Source organism: Microcebus murinus, chromosome 25 (genome assembly GCF_040939455.1).
Source record: "Microcebus murinus isolate Inina chromosome 25, M.murinus_Inina_mat1.0, whole genome shotgun sequence".
NCBI lineage: Eukaryota > Metazoa > Chordata > Mammalia > Primates > Cheirogaleidae > Microcebus > Microcebus murinus.
This window is the reverse complement of record NC_134128.1, coordinates 16,854,363-16,871,632: the sequence shown is the minus strand read 5'-3', so window position 1 is coordinate 16,871,632 and position 17,270 is coordinate 16,854,363. Positions and strand designations below refer to the sequence as shown.

At 42.7% G+C, this 17,270-nt stretch overlaps 1 protein-coding gene and 1 non-coding gene across 4 annotated transcripts in view; both read left to right on the top strand.

The window, feature by feature from the left end:
* CCNY (cyclin Y) overlaps positions 1-17,270 on the top strand; it is a 203,840-nt gene that overhangs the window by 41,730 nt on the left and 144,840 nt on the right. The window lies entirely within an intron of this gene.
* On the top strand, positions 6,276-6,383 carry LOC142864686 (U6 spliceosomal RNA). The gene has a single exon (XR_012915036.1). It is a non-coding gene; the product is annotated as a U6 spliceosomal RNA (small nuclear RNA).

Here is a 17,270-nt window from a genome sequence, read left to right as displayed (position 1 = left end):
TCTAAGGCAGCAGTGTCTGGTGTTTTTTACAAGAGGGCTATTGACAGTCTCATACTTGTCATACTTCAAAGTCCGAATCCTTTCACGATTCAGCATGGAGGCAAGAAGGGCCGTTCTACCGCAATGGCAGTTGACGTCAGGCCCTCTCATACCGCCAGTGTGGTCTTCCGCTCGCAGTTGGAGGCAGGGAGAGAGAGCGCACTTTCCCCTGCAGCGTTTCTCATTGTCGTGAATGTTGAGTGGTTTATTGCTTGGAGTCTTGGTCAGGAGACCATTTCTTCTCTACTCTGAGACTCAACGTTATTCTTGCCTATCTTTCCCGAAGAACAGAAGCGAGGGAGGGTAAACTGAGAGAGGGCTCTTGGCAGGGGCCGTGTGGGGCGTGCTCTTGGGCAGAGAGCAGCAGCCTGGTAACTGGAGGACCTACGTTCCAGGTGCAGCTCTGCTTTTGCTGTGGGGCCTCGGCCCTGCTGAGCCTTACTCTCTTCTTCCGCTTAAAAGACATGCTTAAAAACACTGCCTTGACTTGCATGCTGAAGTACCTTTGTAAGGATCAGAATGAAGCCAAAATGCTTAGTAAACCAAAAAGCACTAGATGAATATAAGCCATTATGAACATGGCACTTGTAATGGTTTTCTTGTGTTAATCGTGAAGGGTGCTCCAAGATCTTCACGCAATTGTGTCTGGACTCTCTGCAGCCAGAGAAGCTAGAGGGCAAGAGGCTCATCCTAAGAAAGACATCAGCGCAGGACGCAAGGCAGTCCCAAAGCAGAGCTAGAATTTTAGAGCAGGGTAGCGCAGGATTATATAGAGCTGTCTGACCTTTAAGGGGGCAGCTTGCTGGCTGTAGAATTTGAAGTAGAAATATTAGTTTTTTCTAGCATTCGTTGCTCTTCTAGGTTGCATCTTTCCAAAATCTCAATGTGATGCCATGCAGGAGCAGTGGGATAAATATTTGAGAAAGCAAGCGGAGCCCACTCAGGCAGTCTGCTGACTGTCATGGGAGCCACATTCCTGGGCAGGTTGCCTTGCACCCTTAGATGGAAGCTGAAGCCAGGGCTTTTTAAAAAAAAGTCTTCAAAGGAAAGGGTTTTGAGGCATGTGTAAATGTGCTTTATTATATTAAAATACTGCTTGCAATAAAGGAGAGTTGGTGGACTGAAAAAAAATAGGCTCAGGCAGCCCAAGCAGGTTATGGGGGCTGTTTGTGCCCATTTCTTTAGGAAAGAGTCTTGACTGACTAGAGCCACAGGTGAGGGAGCTCTGAAGATATCCAGCCCCCCTTTCCTCTCCTCTTTCCTCTCCCCTTAGCAGCTGCTTGGCTGCTCCTGTCTCTTCCTTTTCTTTCTTTTTTTTTTTTTTTGAGACAGAGTCTCACTTCTGTTGCCCAGGCTAGAGTGAGTGCCGTGGCGTCAGCCTAGCTCACAGCAACCTCAAACTCCTGGGCTCAAGGGATCCTCCTGCCTCAGCCTCCCAAGTAGCGGGACTATAGGCACTTGCTACTATGTCTGGCTAATTTTTTTTTTTTTTTTTTTTTGAGACAGAGTCTCACTTTGTTGTCCAGACTAGAGTGAGTGCCATGGCGTCAGCCTAGCTCACAGCAACCTCAAACTCCTGGGCTCGAGTGATCCTTCTGCCTCAGCCTCCCGAGTAGCTGGGACTACAGGCATGCGCCACTATGCCCGGCTAATTTTTTTTATATATATATCAGTTGGCCAATTAATTTCTTTCTGTTTATAGTAGAGACGGGGTCTCGCTCTTGCTCAGGCTGGTTTTGAACTCCTGACCTTGAGCAATCCGCCCGCCTCGGCCTCCCAAGAGCTAGGATTACAGGCGTGAGCCACAGCGCCTGGCCTGTCTGGCTAATTTTTATATATATATTTTATTTTATTTTTTTAGTTAGCCAATTAATTTCTTTCTATTTATAGTAGAGAGAAGGTCTTGCTCTTGTTCAGGCTGGTCTCGAACTCCTGACCTTGAGCAATCCACCTGCCTCAGCCTCCAGAGAGCTAGGATTACAGGCATCTTCTTTTTCTTTTCTAGGGTATTCTTTGCTGTCTGCTAGCCTGGAGAGAAGGATGTGCCAAAGCTAAAACTGAGCATGTCAGTCTGGCAGCACACGGATTGGTAGATCCCACAGACTGAGATTTTGCCTGGAAAGTCTCTTGGTGACTCTGACGAGAGAGGTCATCTGAGGGGTTGGTTGGTCAAGTCCAAACTGCTACCCTCTTAGCTGCTTTGTCACCTTGCCAGGAAGGTTGCTTTTTAAATACAGAAATGAAAAACCTTAAAGTCTTTTTTCCTCACCTTTGTTAGAGTATCAGCATTCTGTATGTTAGGTTTGAGTTTGTATAGAAAATTTTTTTTGGTGGTTTTGTTTTCTAGTATGGCTTAAAAAGTCTGAAGGGTAGTTTCATAACAGAAGTTCTCAAATGTTTGGGCAGTGGTAAGATTTTTCTGGACTAAGTGTCTAGTCTCCTGTGGTTTCATTAAAAATTATTTCAACCTGCTGGGCATGGTGGCTTGAGCCTATAGTCCTGGCCACTTGGGAAGCTGAGGCAGAAAGATTGCTTGAGCCTGGGAGTTTGAGTCCAACCTGGGCAACATAGATCCTATTTTTTTTTTTTTAAACATAAAACTTATTTAAACCCAGTTTCATTACTCTATAGACCCATTACCTAGGATGTGTAATTCCAATTCCTGGTTCATTATTTTGTGACCTTTATTCCCTATTGGGATGTATCATGGGGCTTCATTGGGTGGATGCGAGTGGCTTGTTCCACAGAGATGAACCCGCATCTGTACACACGTCAGCTGGCTCCTGGTACCGAGAGAAATACAGCTGGGCACAGTGCAGAGAATTGTTAGCAGCTACGATTACGTCTGTGCCAGTTTGCTTTGTGAGCCTTGCAGAAATCTTAGTTGGGTGCTGAAATGCAAGTCCCTTCTATTTTGGACACCTCTGATTATAGACCTCTGATTATAGACCTCCTGACTCTGTGAGGCATGAGTAGGAAGTACTGTGCGTGGGGGTTTATATGTTTCAAAACTGTGAATGTATTGCTTAAAACATTTGAGACGCAAGCTTTTTTCTTTGGATGGACGCTTCTGCTTTTGGTGGGCCAAAAGGAAAAAGAGGAGTTATTAAAGGTATTTTGTTTATATAATATTTGGTAAACTCCTTTTCTGACACTGCAAATTTAACACTAATGAAAGGAATTAGTGCATGAATGGGTAGAATAAGAGGTCTATTTTTTTTGCTTCTCAAGAAAAGATTTCCCTCTAAATTCAGAATTCTATCCATTAATGATTGCACAATTTCAAGATTTTTAAATTGACTTTCAGGATCTTAATTGATTACTGCTATTCCATCAAGTGTAATCATAATTGTCCTTTAAATTATCTCTGGTTCTTATAGTAAGTTTTTTAGATGTGGATCTAGAATTTGTGGAGTTGCTTAAAAGTCCAGGTTCGAAGGGCTCCCTGTTCGTGTTCCCTGCCAGAATCTAGGGTTAAAAAGAAGCTATGGTGCTGTGTTTAATGTAGTTTCAAAAATTTCAAACTCACGGATTTGTCAAGGATGACTTTCATTCACATTGATTGTTACTTTTGTCAGTTTATATGGATAAACTTATTTTTCCACAGCCTTGTTTTTCCCCCTCAAGCTAAGCGTAAGTGATGGACCGTTACTTTAACGTGGAGTGCTTGTTGCTGCTGTGCTCGGGAAGTGTTGGTAAACGGCTGATGGGGCAGTGGGGATTGCTTTCTGTCCTTTGAAAGCCAAAGTTGATGTTATTGAAGAGATACAAGTTGTTTATTCACTTCTGTGTTAGCGTATGTTTGACTTGCATGTTTCTGTAAGATAAATCTAATGTCTGATTTTCCATTTCTTCTATTTTGTGGTAGGAAGTCTGGAGGAAGCCTAGTAAAGCTGGTATTCCGAGAGGATGACTTTGGGTGTTCACCACGTGGGGATAAACCTAAGGGGTGGGAACTTTTTCTTGCTTGGCAAACCATTTGCTTCTGTGGAATATTGTTGGTTCTGATAGGCCACATATCCTAGGTACCCTGCGCGCTCTGCAAGCACATTTGGCCATTTGTAGAGTTCTCATCTGTTGGAAGCGGAGTATACTCCTTGGAAACTCATGTTAGGAAGCAGTTGCAGCTCTGGGTATGGGAAGTGGAGGGTATGAACCAAGGGTGTGTGGAGGGCCATGATGGCAGCGTTGCTAGGGTGGGACGAGTCAGGGGGGACCCCAACGCAAGATAGGCAAGAGACATCAGAAATAGGCAGCCAGGGGGGGAGGGGGACATGGGCAATATATGTAACCTTAACACTTGTACCCCCATAATACGCTAAAATAAAAAAAAAAAGAAAGAAAGAAATAGGCAGCCAGAAGTAGGTTGAGAGCTTTTTTTTTTTTTTTTTTTTGAGACAGAGTCTCGCTTTGTTGCCCAGGCTAGAGTGAGTGCCGTGGCGTCAGCCTAGCTCACAGCAACCTCAAACTCCTGGGCTCGAGTGATCCTTCTGCCTCAGCCTCCCGGGTAGCTGGGACTACAGGCATGCGCCACCATGCCCGGCTAATTTTTATATATATATATATCAGTTGGCCAATTAATTTCTTTCTATTTATAGTAGAGACGGGGTCTCGCTCTTGCTCAGGCTGGTTTTGAACTCCTGACCTTGAGCAATCCGCCCGCCTCGGCCTCCCAAGAGCTAGGATTACAGGCGTGAGCCACAGCGCCTGGCCTGGTTGAGAGCTTTTTTTAATCCTCAGCGAGTTTGGGGCCTCTGCACCCATTAGAACGACCTGGCTGGACAGCCAACCTGGCAGTGGTTTTCAGAGTCACGGCGATGGTCTGCTGGGGAGAGGCCTGTGGACCTCTGACCTTAAACCAGGAGACTCTGGATATCTGGGTGAAATTTTCTTCTCTCACTAAGCTACTGTTCTCAGAGGAACATTTGTTGAAGCCTGGGTTGGGTTTTTTGAAAAATGGAACTTTTGTGTCCAGGGTATTTTATAAGACAGTATTGTGCCAGGGGAATGGTTGACCCTTGAGCAGCATGGGTTTGAACTTCGCCTGTCTACGTACACACGGAGTTTTTTCAGCTAAACCAGATTGAACATACAGTGCTCTTGGCATGTGAAACCTGAGAATACAGAGAGGGCTGCCTTGTTGTATGTGCGGGTTCCGTAGCACCAACTGCAGGGTTTGAGTATGGCAGAATTTTAGTATCTGCAGGGCTCCTGAAACCAATCAGTCTCCCCCCCTGTACCAGGGAACGTGGGACAACTGTAGAAGGCAAGAATGAGAAGGATTTCCGGAAGGGGTGTTTGCCCAAGTGAAAATCAGAGAGGAGAAGACATTGTGTAGAAGGGTGAGCTTGGAGCGCAGCCGGCTGCCTCTGCCCTGTTCACGGACATGGGATGCCCTTGTCCTCGCCACCTGCTCTCCGGGGCCTCAGACTACATCTGTGTCTTCACTTTGGACGCGGAAGGTTGACGGTCAAGGCCTGGAATGGGTGCTTTCCCCTGCCATCTGTGTCTGACTTTACCATGGTTTGAAACATGGTATTAAACTACAGTATTGATGTCCACCAGAGAAGGACAGTCTCTAAGTCGGCTGTATACTTTTTAGTGTTCCGTTGCCCAAGCTAATTTTCATAAATGGGTTTCTGTCTTGATTAGTCATGTTCACATGTCAAGGTGTATTTGCTGAGTCTAGTTTCTTGGTGTGAAATTCAGGGACACTTTCAATATAGCAGGAGCTTTTTAAGGAATCTACAGCAGGGTTTTTCAGCCTCAGTACCATTGACATTTTGGGTGAAATAATTCTTTGTTGGAGTTGGTGGGGGGATTTCTGTCCATTGTAGGATGTTCAGTGGTGTCCCACTTCTATTCACTAGATGCCAGCAGCAGTAGCAGCACTGGCCCCCCAAGTCATGACAATAAAAAATGTCTCCAGACGTTGCCAAATGAAATTTCACACGAGCGGGCAACTTGTCTACTGTACTTGAGAATCATTGAGCTACAGGCTCTAGGAGTCAAGGCGAAAGAAAGGGAAACTTAGTGACTTCCTAATAGTTTTTGCTCTCTTTGCACATGTCCCTTTGGGCATATAAGGCCTCAGGGGGGACTTCACAGACTCTAGGGTGCGTAGCTCCAGGAGCACCTTTGACTTCATCCTTTGATGTGAGTGATGCCCACCCCTGCTCTCCCAGCTTTGCAGAGGGCTGCCTTGCTCATTTTAACCTGTCAGAATTAACATTATCATGCTCACTTGGGCAGCACATAATACTAAAATTGGAATGATACAGAGAAGATTACCATGGCCCCCGTGCAAGGATGGCACGAAAATAAAATAAAAAAAAAGAACTAACATTGTGTTCTAAGTGGTAGTGTGAACAGAAAAGACCTTACCACAGTTCTGACATTGGACAGTGGGATAGATTTCTATGTGTGCTTGGAAGTTGTATAGTCTCTTTAACTCAAATTCATAATTCACTTAATTTTTTTCCCCTTCCACCTTTTTCTTTTTTTCCTTCCTTTTTGGTTTAGTTTATCATACTGAAAGGGTGGTAAATTTTTCTTCTTCTAGCCAGCAGTTTTGTTTGTTATTTCAGGTTTAACATCTGCTTGTTCTCTGTGTGTGTGCTTCATATTTTATTAATACAGTGGACTTTCCTTTTGAGAGCCTGTTTATAAAGGGAATGACAGTTAAGAATTTATAAATCTCTCATCTGCCTACATTGCCTGACAGTTTGTAGCTTTAGCTTGATTTGAATGCTCAGTGCACTTTGTATTTTTGTGACTGTTTGAAATCTCATCAGCTGCAGCATGAAGACCTGGCCCCCTGAGGCAGGTGCTGAGCAGAAGGGATGTTTGCTTCAAGGGTCTGGTTGTCAAGGACGTATTTCATAGGAAACTTTTAGGGAGGAAAAGAAAAAAAAAAAACCTTGTTGTGTTGCAGTGTTGCACACAGTTAGGGATGAGACCATTTAAATTATTTAAAGAGTGAGTTTCTTTACTGAAAAGCACCCTGTTGCTAGATTGAGGAAATGGCAGTGCGGGCTTCCCAAAATAGAGGTTTAAAAATTCAAGTCTTGATTTGCAGCGTGCCTAGGTGAAGGAAGCTCCAAAGAATGTGGTGACATAGTATTGCCGTTAATTAAACATTGCCTCTAAGAATATTTGAACCAAAAATGTCAGTGCTTTAGAAGTAAGCATGTTTATAAGTATACAGTTGGAAGTGATTCTTGAAGTTGAAGATGTTTTCCAAAATCTTGAGGTTTGAAAATGTTTAGTTAACTCCTCCTATGCCCGTATAGCACCTACCATTTGTTAGGAAAGTTATTATTAGAAAAGAACAGCTATTCATTAAAGAGGTGGTTTCCAGCACTGCTGTTACAGAACACAGAGGGAGACTGGGTTGCCCGGGCCATTGCCATGGGAATAAAGGGCCCTGCCAGAAAGACGGGAAGACCAAGTGACAGGCACTGTGACTGTTGGGGCTGTCAGCATGCGCAGAACCAGTTAGGAGCATTATTTGGAGTTAAGAGAGCAGACTTCTCCTAGCACATGTGATGCATCTGGAAGTGACACGGAGGGTGAACTCTCTAGATCCAGTGAGGCCATGTGGAAGTCGCCAAACTTTGGTTACTCTTTCTGTATTCTTTTTGTATTCTAAGGTCCCTGAAAGTGACTGTAAGTATTATTTTTGGAGTGGATGTGAAGTTTAAACAAGCCCACAAGCCTGATTCCATGACATATGAGGTCTCTCAGGGAAGGTCTAGCCTCACTGAGGTTAAATATGTTCTTTATTTCTTTCAGCTATTTTTCAAATGCACATGGTCTAGAAAGTCCATTTGTACAAAATGAAAATATGTCAAAACATATTTTATACTGCTTATATAGTGAGTGCTTAGCAGTTTCTGGGGATCAGGGGTATAATCCTGCAATGGGAAATTATGGTTATAGAATATTTTAAGAATATAAACCATTGGGACAAGATTAACAAAAATATTTTTTATGAGGTACAGAGGACCTCTTTTGGTGAATGGGTAACTAGCTAATTAATAGGGTATTTTATGTGCATGCATGCATGTGTGTGTTGATATATATATGATATTTGTGGTGAACTTGAAATTATATTTTCTTAATAAAGACCTTGGCTGCACCTCAGTGCCTGCAGCCGAATAATCTGTGAGCCATTTCTCATTGCACAATTTGACGGTCCAGTTTATCTGTTTTGTAGTGGGAACAGTCACTGAGATCTAGGTTAGGCATGTTTGCTTCTGAGTGCGTGAATGATTTATCAAGTTTTCAGGTATTGTTTTAAGATGATTGGTATATGAAGGTTTGATTTTTGAGACAGAGTCTCACTCTCTTGCCTGGGCTAGAGTGCCGTGGTGTCAGCTTAGCTCACAGCAGCCTCAAACTCCTGGGCTCAAGCAATCCTCCTGCCTCAGCCTTCTGAGTAGCTGGGACTACAAGCATGCACCACCCTGCCCGGCTAATTTTTCTATTTTTAGTAGAGATGGGATCTTGATCTTGCTCAGGCTCGTCTTGAACTCCTGAGCTCAAGTGATCCTCTAGCCTCGGCCTCCCAGAGTGCTAGGATTACAAACGTGAGCCACTGAGCCCAGCCCACTCAGTTTTAATGTGGAAGACAGAATAGATGTCTTCAGAACTGTGAAAAGGATATGTTATTTTTGTGGAGCATGAGAAGCTAGCCTTCGAAGAATCATAGAATGTTCATACCGTCCAGGACCACAGAGATTTTCATTTCACAGATAAGAACTGAGCTGCTAAGAGGAGTTGCTCCTCTGCATCCCACAGCTAGTTCGTGGCAGCTCTCAGTCTGAGAGCGTGTCTTCTCATATTGGGGTCAGAGCCTTTTATTGCAACACACTGTGCCTCTTTTAAACCAATTCTCATGGCAAGGTTGAATTTTTCCAAAAAGAAATTGACCCATCTTAACGTTATTTTTAAATGTGATGTGAACCTGAGTAAGAATTATGTCTTAGAGAATTGTATTAGTTATCAAGCTGTGCAACGAATTACCCCATTATTTACTAGCTTAAAACAACCACATTTGTTATCTCCCAGTTTTTGTTGGTCAGGGCTCTGGGTATAGCTTAGCTAGGAGCCTCTGGCTCAGGGTGTCTCATGAGATCACAGTCAGGCTCTCAGCTGGAGCTGTCGTCATTACAAGGCTCAACTAGGGGACACTGCTTCCTAGCTCCCTCACACAGCTATTGCAGGTATCAGGTGCTTGCTGAGAGTGGGCTGGGGACCTCAGTTCCTTGCCTTGTGGGGGCCTCTCCACCAGGCCTGTCTCAGCAAGGCAGCTGGCTTCCCTCAGATGAAATGATCGAGAGAGAGCAAGAGAGACCCCCAAAGTGGAAGCCATTGTCAGTCTTTTCATAACTTAAGCTCAGAAATGACACCCCGTCACTGCCGTCTGTTAGAATCAAGTCACCGAAGTCCACTGCACTCACGGGGATGCTTATGCAAGAGTGAATACTAGCAGCTGTGTTGGGGACCGTTTTAGAGGCTGCCTGTGACAAGCATTGATTGATTGATTGATCATAAGCAAACTGACTTCAGCCAAATGGATGGGGAGTAGGGGAGAGGAGAGTTATTGTATATGAGGATGTTTTTGTGGAGATCGAGGGTAAGGAAAATAAACAGGCTCATGGGGAATTGGAGTCTGTAGGAACCGAGGCAGCTGTCTCCTTCAGTATCTTAGTATTAAATTTTCTTTCCAGTTTCAGTCTCTTTCTCTGTGTCGCAAATTAATTTCTATAAATTAATTTTTAGAAAATTAATTTCTATAAATCTTTATAGAATAGCTTACTTTTTTTGTCTATACATGGTGGAAAGCGGCCGCCCCAACATCCTTGGTTCTAGGACTGCAAAAGACTGAGCAGAAACCCAGTGTTGCAGCAGAGAAGGGGATTAGTCAGAAGAGCACTTGCAAATCATTTTCTCAAATACATATTGTTAATGTGGTAGAGCTAAAATAAATTAATTTGTGTAAAACTAAAGTTAGGGCTAACTTAGCAAACATTTTTGAAAAGAGGAAGAAGGGCAAGGTTATTTATATTAAGCAATTTTTAAAAACACCCTTGAGACTTTTGATAACTTGAAAACTGGAAAATTGGACAACTTATTGGTCATTATAATTATTATTTCTCTTTTTCTCTCTTAAGTTGCCCCTTATAAATTACAGGTTTATCCACTTTTTAAAAAGTGTTCTTATGCTGTGAACGTCTGTCAGCTTTCTCCTCTTAGGTTATTAGGGTTTTTTTTTTAGCAGTTTATGTAACCTGAAATGAAATTAGCATTTCTGTTCTAAAACTGCCCATTTAGTGATTTCATAGGGTTTTGCTTTTGGCTTTAATTGATTTCAGTAAATTGTAAAGATGCAGAAAAGGTTTTTATCGACATTTTTGCATGCTTGTTTATTTCCATAGCATTTTTAAATGACGCATACTCTGACTTTGCTGCAAGAAATTTTATATTCTAAAAATAGAAACCAAGAGCTTTTCTCGGAGGTATTTTCCATTTTGCTTTGTAGATAAGTCAGAAGATTAATCCTGTAAAACTTAAAGACAGTGCACCAATTGCATGGTTGCTAGTGTTGATTTTTGTTCTTGGAGTTGGATTTGGATAGTCCAGTAGTAGCAGCAATTAAAGCATATTAGTATGTGGTAAATACTTAAGCTTGTACATCTTAATCTCCAGATGTTGCACTGTTGGTTATAATCCAGGTTTGCAAGTTGAGACTGGTGCAGTGGTCTCTGGGAGTCGCCATGTGGGAGCCAGCTCTGTCACCAGCCCTTGTGGGCCCTGCATGGTGGTGTAGCGTGTGGGTGGAGGAAGGCGGAGGTGGGGACGGGAAGAGTGCATCTGTGGATCCCAGCAAGCTTTGCTCGGTGGTGCTCCTTCGGCAGTATCTGCTCCCACTGCTTAACCTATTCACATATTACTAGAATGATGCTCCATTGTTGTGGATTTAGGTTTGGCAGCAGTGCTGCTGTGTATGGTTAGAACCTGGTAGGGGAAAAAGACTGTGTGTTTTGCAGTTGCAGAGTTCTCTGTGATGATGCAACAAGTTTCTTTAGCTTCTTAGTATGATATTAATTGCTTCCTGCAATCCATTCTCTCTAATCTCTTCATTCTTATAATTCTGTCTCTCTCCTCTTAACAGATATGAAGTGGATCATATCACTGCCCTGCTCATCACCCCTGCTTGGCTTCTGTTGTGGTTAAAGTAAAGCACAAACTCCTCCCCGTGGCCCCCAGTCATCCGTGTTGTCCCCTGCCTGCTGCGTAAACCACCTTTCTCAGCAGCTCCAGCCACAAGGGCCCCTCGGGGTTTCTCACGCTACCCTTTGTCCCTGTCTCAGGGTCTCTATGCACACGTTAGTCCTTCTGCCTTGCACTTCTCCCTGGAGATCGTTCCGGGCAGGCGATGTCACTTCCTCAAAGGTCTTTCCCTAAGAGCACAATCCCGAGGGGGTGACCCGTCCCCTCTCGGATGGTGGAGGCCCTTGCCCTTTACTGGAGTCACTTTACCCTGTACTAGATAACGTTTGCCTAAGTCTGAAATTATCTTCGTTTGCCTGTTTCTTGTGTGTTTCTCCTGTACCCCAGAACATAAACCCCACGAGGATGGGGACTGTGCCTGTCTTGCCTGTCACCTAGCGCAATACTTAGTAGCACCTAGGATGCTCTCAGTTTCTCAGTAAATACCTGAATGAAAAGAAGTGCTGCATCTGTTTAACGTCTAGCAGACACTTCCTTGCACTGCTTGACCTTGGCATTTTTAAAAAGCACAGGTCTGTCATTCTGTAAAATATCCCTAAATTTGGGTTTGTCTGATGTCACCTCTTGATTGGATCCATGTTAAGCGTTTTTGAGGAGTACCACAGAAGCCATGTGTCAGCTCAAGATGCACGTGTTGTTTGTTTATCCCAGCATTGGTGACCTTACCTCCGATCACTGGGTGAGGCGTGGTACCTTCCATGTTTATTCAGTGTAATGTTGCTCTTTTTCACTTTGTCATTAATAAGTAACTTGTGGGAAGATTGAGGACGTGTAAATATCATCTTCCTTTTTTTTTAAATAGCAAAATGCTGTTTATTTTGATCATCTGGGTGCAGATGGGTGGAAGCCAAAAGGCCTCCATCCAATATCTTATTCCTTATCAAACTTTCCCACACTGGTTTTTAGTATCCACTGATGGTTTTTTAGCTCCTCTATTTTTAAGTAGGCATCTTGTTGTGAGGAAGAGCTCTCCCTTCTCACCACTTAAATATTTACTGGTATGGGATCATGGATTTTATTTCATTCAGTGAGTTGTCATCTATTCTTATTTTTTGTTGCGCAAATCATCTGAAATTGGCTGGTGGGGAGCCTCTTCAAACTGGTTCCTCTTCAAGCTGTGTTCTTTTGATATGTCCTCATCATTCCTTGAGTGCTGCCTTAATTTCTGGCAGGATATTTGCTTTTTAGAATCATTTTTCTCTTAGTTTGGAAAAAGAGTACTTTTTTTTATCCCTTAAGAAATATGGATGTAATATTTTCCTTTACAGAGCATCACAGTGACATCCATAGTCAGTCACGATGCCTTGAAAATGTGACCTTAAGGGAGTCTCATTTAGTTTTTTTAAACTCATGTGATTTTGCTTGCCGTTTCCATGAAATCAAAGAGCAGCAGCTTATCTGTTTATAGCTCAGGGACAAAACAGTCGTGTGAGATGGTCAACAATATTTATTGAGTGCTGCCAGTACATAAAGGATTCTACCCGGAGCTGGAAAGAATGACAAAGGAGTAGGAGGGAGCATGTCTCTGCTCTCAAGGGTCGGGGGACTCAGCAGAGGGAGAGAAGGCTATACTGCATGTAAGAACAAATGAAGATGGCAGCTAACAGTCTATTTAATTTTGGCAACTAACAGTCTACTTCATCTAGCTCACAGGTAAAGATTACTCTGTTTTTTTGGAAAAGACAAGAGTGTTGCTATTACCCTGGGTAGAGTGCAATGGCATCAGCCTAGCTCACAGCAACCATGAACTCCTGGGTTCGAGTGATCCTCCTTTCTCAGCCTCTCAAGTAGCTGGGACTGAAGGCATGAGCCATTGCACCTGGCCAACTTTACCATTCAGCTTGTAGCAGTAGTGAGTCTTGAAAACTTGGTGCCATTTGTGACTGCTTCTTGTGAAGCTCGCACAGGAGCCAAGTCAAGGCCAAGGTCTGACCGATTCAGCCTATAAGGATGCAGCAGGGCACTTTTAGATTTAGCTGGTTCATTACTGATAGAAACAGAGAAAAAAAGAATAAGGCAAAAGATACTAGCATCCCACAATCCTTGTCCGACACGTCAAGAAGGATGACCCTGAAACAAAGGGGGCTGATGACCATACGAGTCGTGGGATTCCTTGCTGCAGAGGAGCCAGAGGTGGGCTGCAGCTAAATGGGCTTCTGTTCGCTGTTTGGGGCTGAGTAGAGGGGCACCCAGAAAGCTGCGTACGTCACCAGAATCCAGGAGGCCATGCAAACCTGTCACTACCAGGGAAATAGAGGGCGAGTGGGAGATGACCTCCTAGCAGCTCCTCACTGTGTCAGCAGTGTGCCCACTCCCCACCCTCTTTTGTTCCAGAAGGATCATGAGGTGTTTTTCCAAGACAGAAAGAACAGCCACGGTTCAAGCCTTGCTGGTGTGGCTCATTGACATAAATGCAAGACTGTTCCCCTACACGTCTTTGCATTTGCAGGATGACTGATGTCTCCACACAAAAATAGTCATATCGCCTCTGAGTGCCACTCACCCAGCTGTTCTGCCTCCCACCGCCCTGTCCTACCTGTTGACGGATGCTGTTGCGTGAATCAGGTTGTTCTGGGGGCCTGTTTTCTGCCTACTCCCTACTCTATATCCAACCTAAACACAAAGGTGGCATTTATTTGAGAATCCTAGGCCAGGCACTCCCTGTGTATATTCGGAGCCACTGGACTCCTGCAGACATTGTCTTGCTGTTTGTAAATGGCTGTGTTTTTGTTTATCTTAACAACGAATTGTGTGGTAATATAGGCAATGTCAAAGTGGCCATTTTAGCCATTTCTAAGTGGCATTAGATACATTAACTTTGTTGTGAAATGATCACCACCATGTAGCTTCAGAATTTTTTCATCTTCCCAAACAGAAACTCTGCACTAAATTTAAACCATAATCCCCCCTGTCCCCACCCCCCTACCCTGGCTACTACCATTCTGCTTTTTCTCTCTGATTTTGACTACTCTAGGTACCTCATTAAATGGAGTCATACAGTATATGTCTTTCTGTGATGGCTTACTTCACTTTGCATAATGTCCTCAAGTTTCACCCATGTTTTTACGTGTATCAGAATTTGCTCCCTTTTTTAAGACTCATGTTTCATGGTGTGCATATACCACATTTGGTTTATCCACTCATCTGTTGATGAACTTTGGGTTGCTTCCACTGTTTGGCTATTGTAAATAATGTCGCTGTTAACAAGGGTGTATAAACATTTTTTGGTCCCTGCCTTCGATTCTTTTGGGTGTATACTCAGAAGTGGACTTCCTGGAAGTCCACTGTGTTTTGAAATCTTAATTTTTGGTGAATCTGTGTGGTCACTTAATGTTAAATGTGACATGAACAAAATTGATCAAGATGCTGGAATACCATATCATATGTACTTTATGAGGCCAAAATGGATAATAGGAATTTAGAAATAAAATTTTATTTTTATTTTTATTTTTTTGAGACAGAGTCTCGCTTTGTTGCCCAGGCTAGAGAGAGTGCTGTGGTGTCAGCCTAGCTCACAGCAACCTTAGTCTCCTGGGCTCAAGCAATCTTTCTGCCTCAGCTTCCCGAGTAGCTGGGACTACAGGCATGCGCCACCATGCCCGGCTAATTTTTTCTATATATATTAGTTGGCCAATTAATTTCTTTCTATTTAGAGTAGAGATGAGATCTCACTCTTGCTCAGGCTGGTTTCGAACTCCTTTTCTTTTTTTAAAATATTTTTTAATCTTTCTCTTTTTTATTTTTTATTATAAAGGCAGCATTCTCAGGTTGGCAGGGTTTCAAACTCCTGACCTCGAGCAATCCGCCTGCCTCGGCCTCCCAGAGTGCTAGGATTACGGGCATGAGCCCAGCCTAAATATTATTTTTTAATAATAGGCAATATTTATTGTTTCCTTCCTTGATTATAGAAGCAATATATTCATTGTAGAAAATTTAGAATAATATATAGAAAAAAACACCTATAATCCTGCAGACCAATGCCTGTTTTTTAATATTTTACACTAGTATATTTATATTAATATAATATGCAAGAATACCCTAATGGTATATCTGTATATGATTATACACAATGTATAGCTTAAAGAAAATTAAAAAATATATGTCCATGCATCAGAAATCAAACTTATATGGTGGAAATTTACCAAAATGCAGGTATTTATTTTTTATTCATTGATTTCATTTTCTCTCAGATATGTGTATTCATGTATATATACATGTGCATGTACATTTCTTTCATTATTGGGACCATGTTGTAAATATGACTTTATAATTTTGTTTTTCTCTCATTATAGAAGTAATACCTGTAAATCTGGTGACAAAGTACAGGATATACTTGCATTGTGGTGGTGAACAGAGTCAGTTTTCTCAGAGCAGAAAGTCTGAGTCTCTTTGTCTGGAGGAGAGTCAGACAAGGCTTGGGTCTGTTGCAGCATAACGTGTCTGTGCGGTGCAGGGCCCTGAATGCCGAGCAAGGGAGGACCAGGTTTTTGGGTAGTAAACTCCCCCTTGATCAAAGTGGCCCCAGGAAGGTTGATATGCTGGAGACCCAGGAACTAGACGGAGTGGGGAAAGATTTCAGCCAGTGAGGTCAGCCGTGTTGGGTCCGAGTGCGGATTTGCAGTAGGATTGTGAGGGGGTTGTAGAGGCAACCTGGCACTGCTGCCTCCCCTGCCCCCACCCAGACATTTGAAAGAGCAAAAGCTTTTTAAAAGTCTTTGTGTTCCCTGCCTGCCTGGCACTGAGTAGGTATGAAATCATTGTTGAAAGAATGGGTGAAGCAGCAGAGAGAGGACGGATTCAGAGTTGACCTCAAGCCTTTGGAGGCAGGGTGGCTGGGTGAATGCAGTTTCAGTGGGTGGAAATGGAGAAGCGAGCAGAAAAGAATTGACTCCGAGGAGGGAGAGGGTAAGAATTTGGGGTTTGGACAGGTTTATACAATCTTTCTCAATGTTAAGGGATAATTGGTGTTTCCAAAATTTATTTTAACATATTTCTGTAAAGAAGGTAATTTTCTCTTCTAATTCCAGTAATGCAAAAAGATCTGAATGTTCTGATTCTCAAATTGGTATCAAAGAGATGATGGAAGGATCCAGATTACTTGATGAGAATGTGTGTTTACAGCAGCTCATGGTGGCGTGGGCTCCTGTGATCTTATTTTTCATATGAATTCTGGTCTTTTAGCCCTTTCACCCCTAATTCACCATCCATCTGAACAAGAAAAGAGGCAAGTAGGAGTGAAATTGAAGTGCTCAGGTTTATTGAAAGTTCCTTTTTGGGTACTCCTGTCTTTAAGATTTTCAAGGTAGTGTTGGTCTATCTATATCAAGGCCAGTACAGAAACTGAACTGAATTTTATGAGCTTTGTCCCACATGTCATTAGATGTGCTGCTTTCTGACCACTAGACATATGTTTTAAAATTAGTTAAAAATAATCTTATATATTTAATTTAAAAATATTGTGTGGCAGAGGGCAGTTACACCAGTAGGATGCTTTTTGAGTTCATGTTCATAGCAGTGTAAAATATTAAGAGATGACGTATTTCTAAAATATTTCTAAAGAGATTTGAAGTCTTCTGTGAAAGTTGGCTTTAATAGGAAAATTACTTACATTAAGCATTGTACGTGTGTGAGTTGTATGTTTTCACATTTCACTTTTTCCAGCTATCCTTTTAGTATTTTTTCAGAAATTTGAGTGCTTTATAGATTAGCCAAATAGCTCTTTCTTATAATTTTTACAACTTTAAAAGCCATCTTCTTTTACAAATTGAGGTCTTCACCAAAGCAAAGGCTGTAGAAATCTGAATTGGGGGAAAGGTTCTAAGTGAGAATCAAGCCTTTGTCAATATGTGGAAATTTTCTCTTGTGCATTCTCCTAGTGGTGGTTTAAGTCCAAGTCCACTCTATATATGCTTTTGAAACTAACCAGTTAGGAT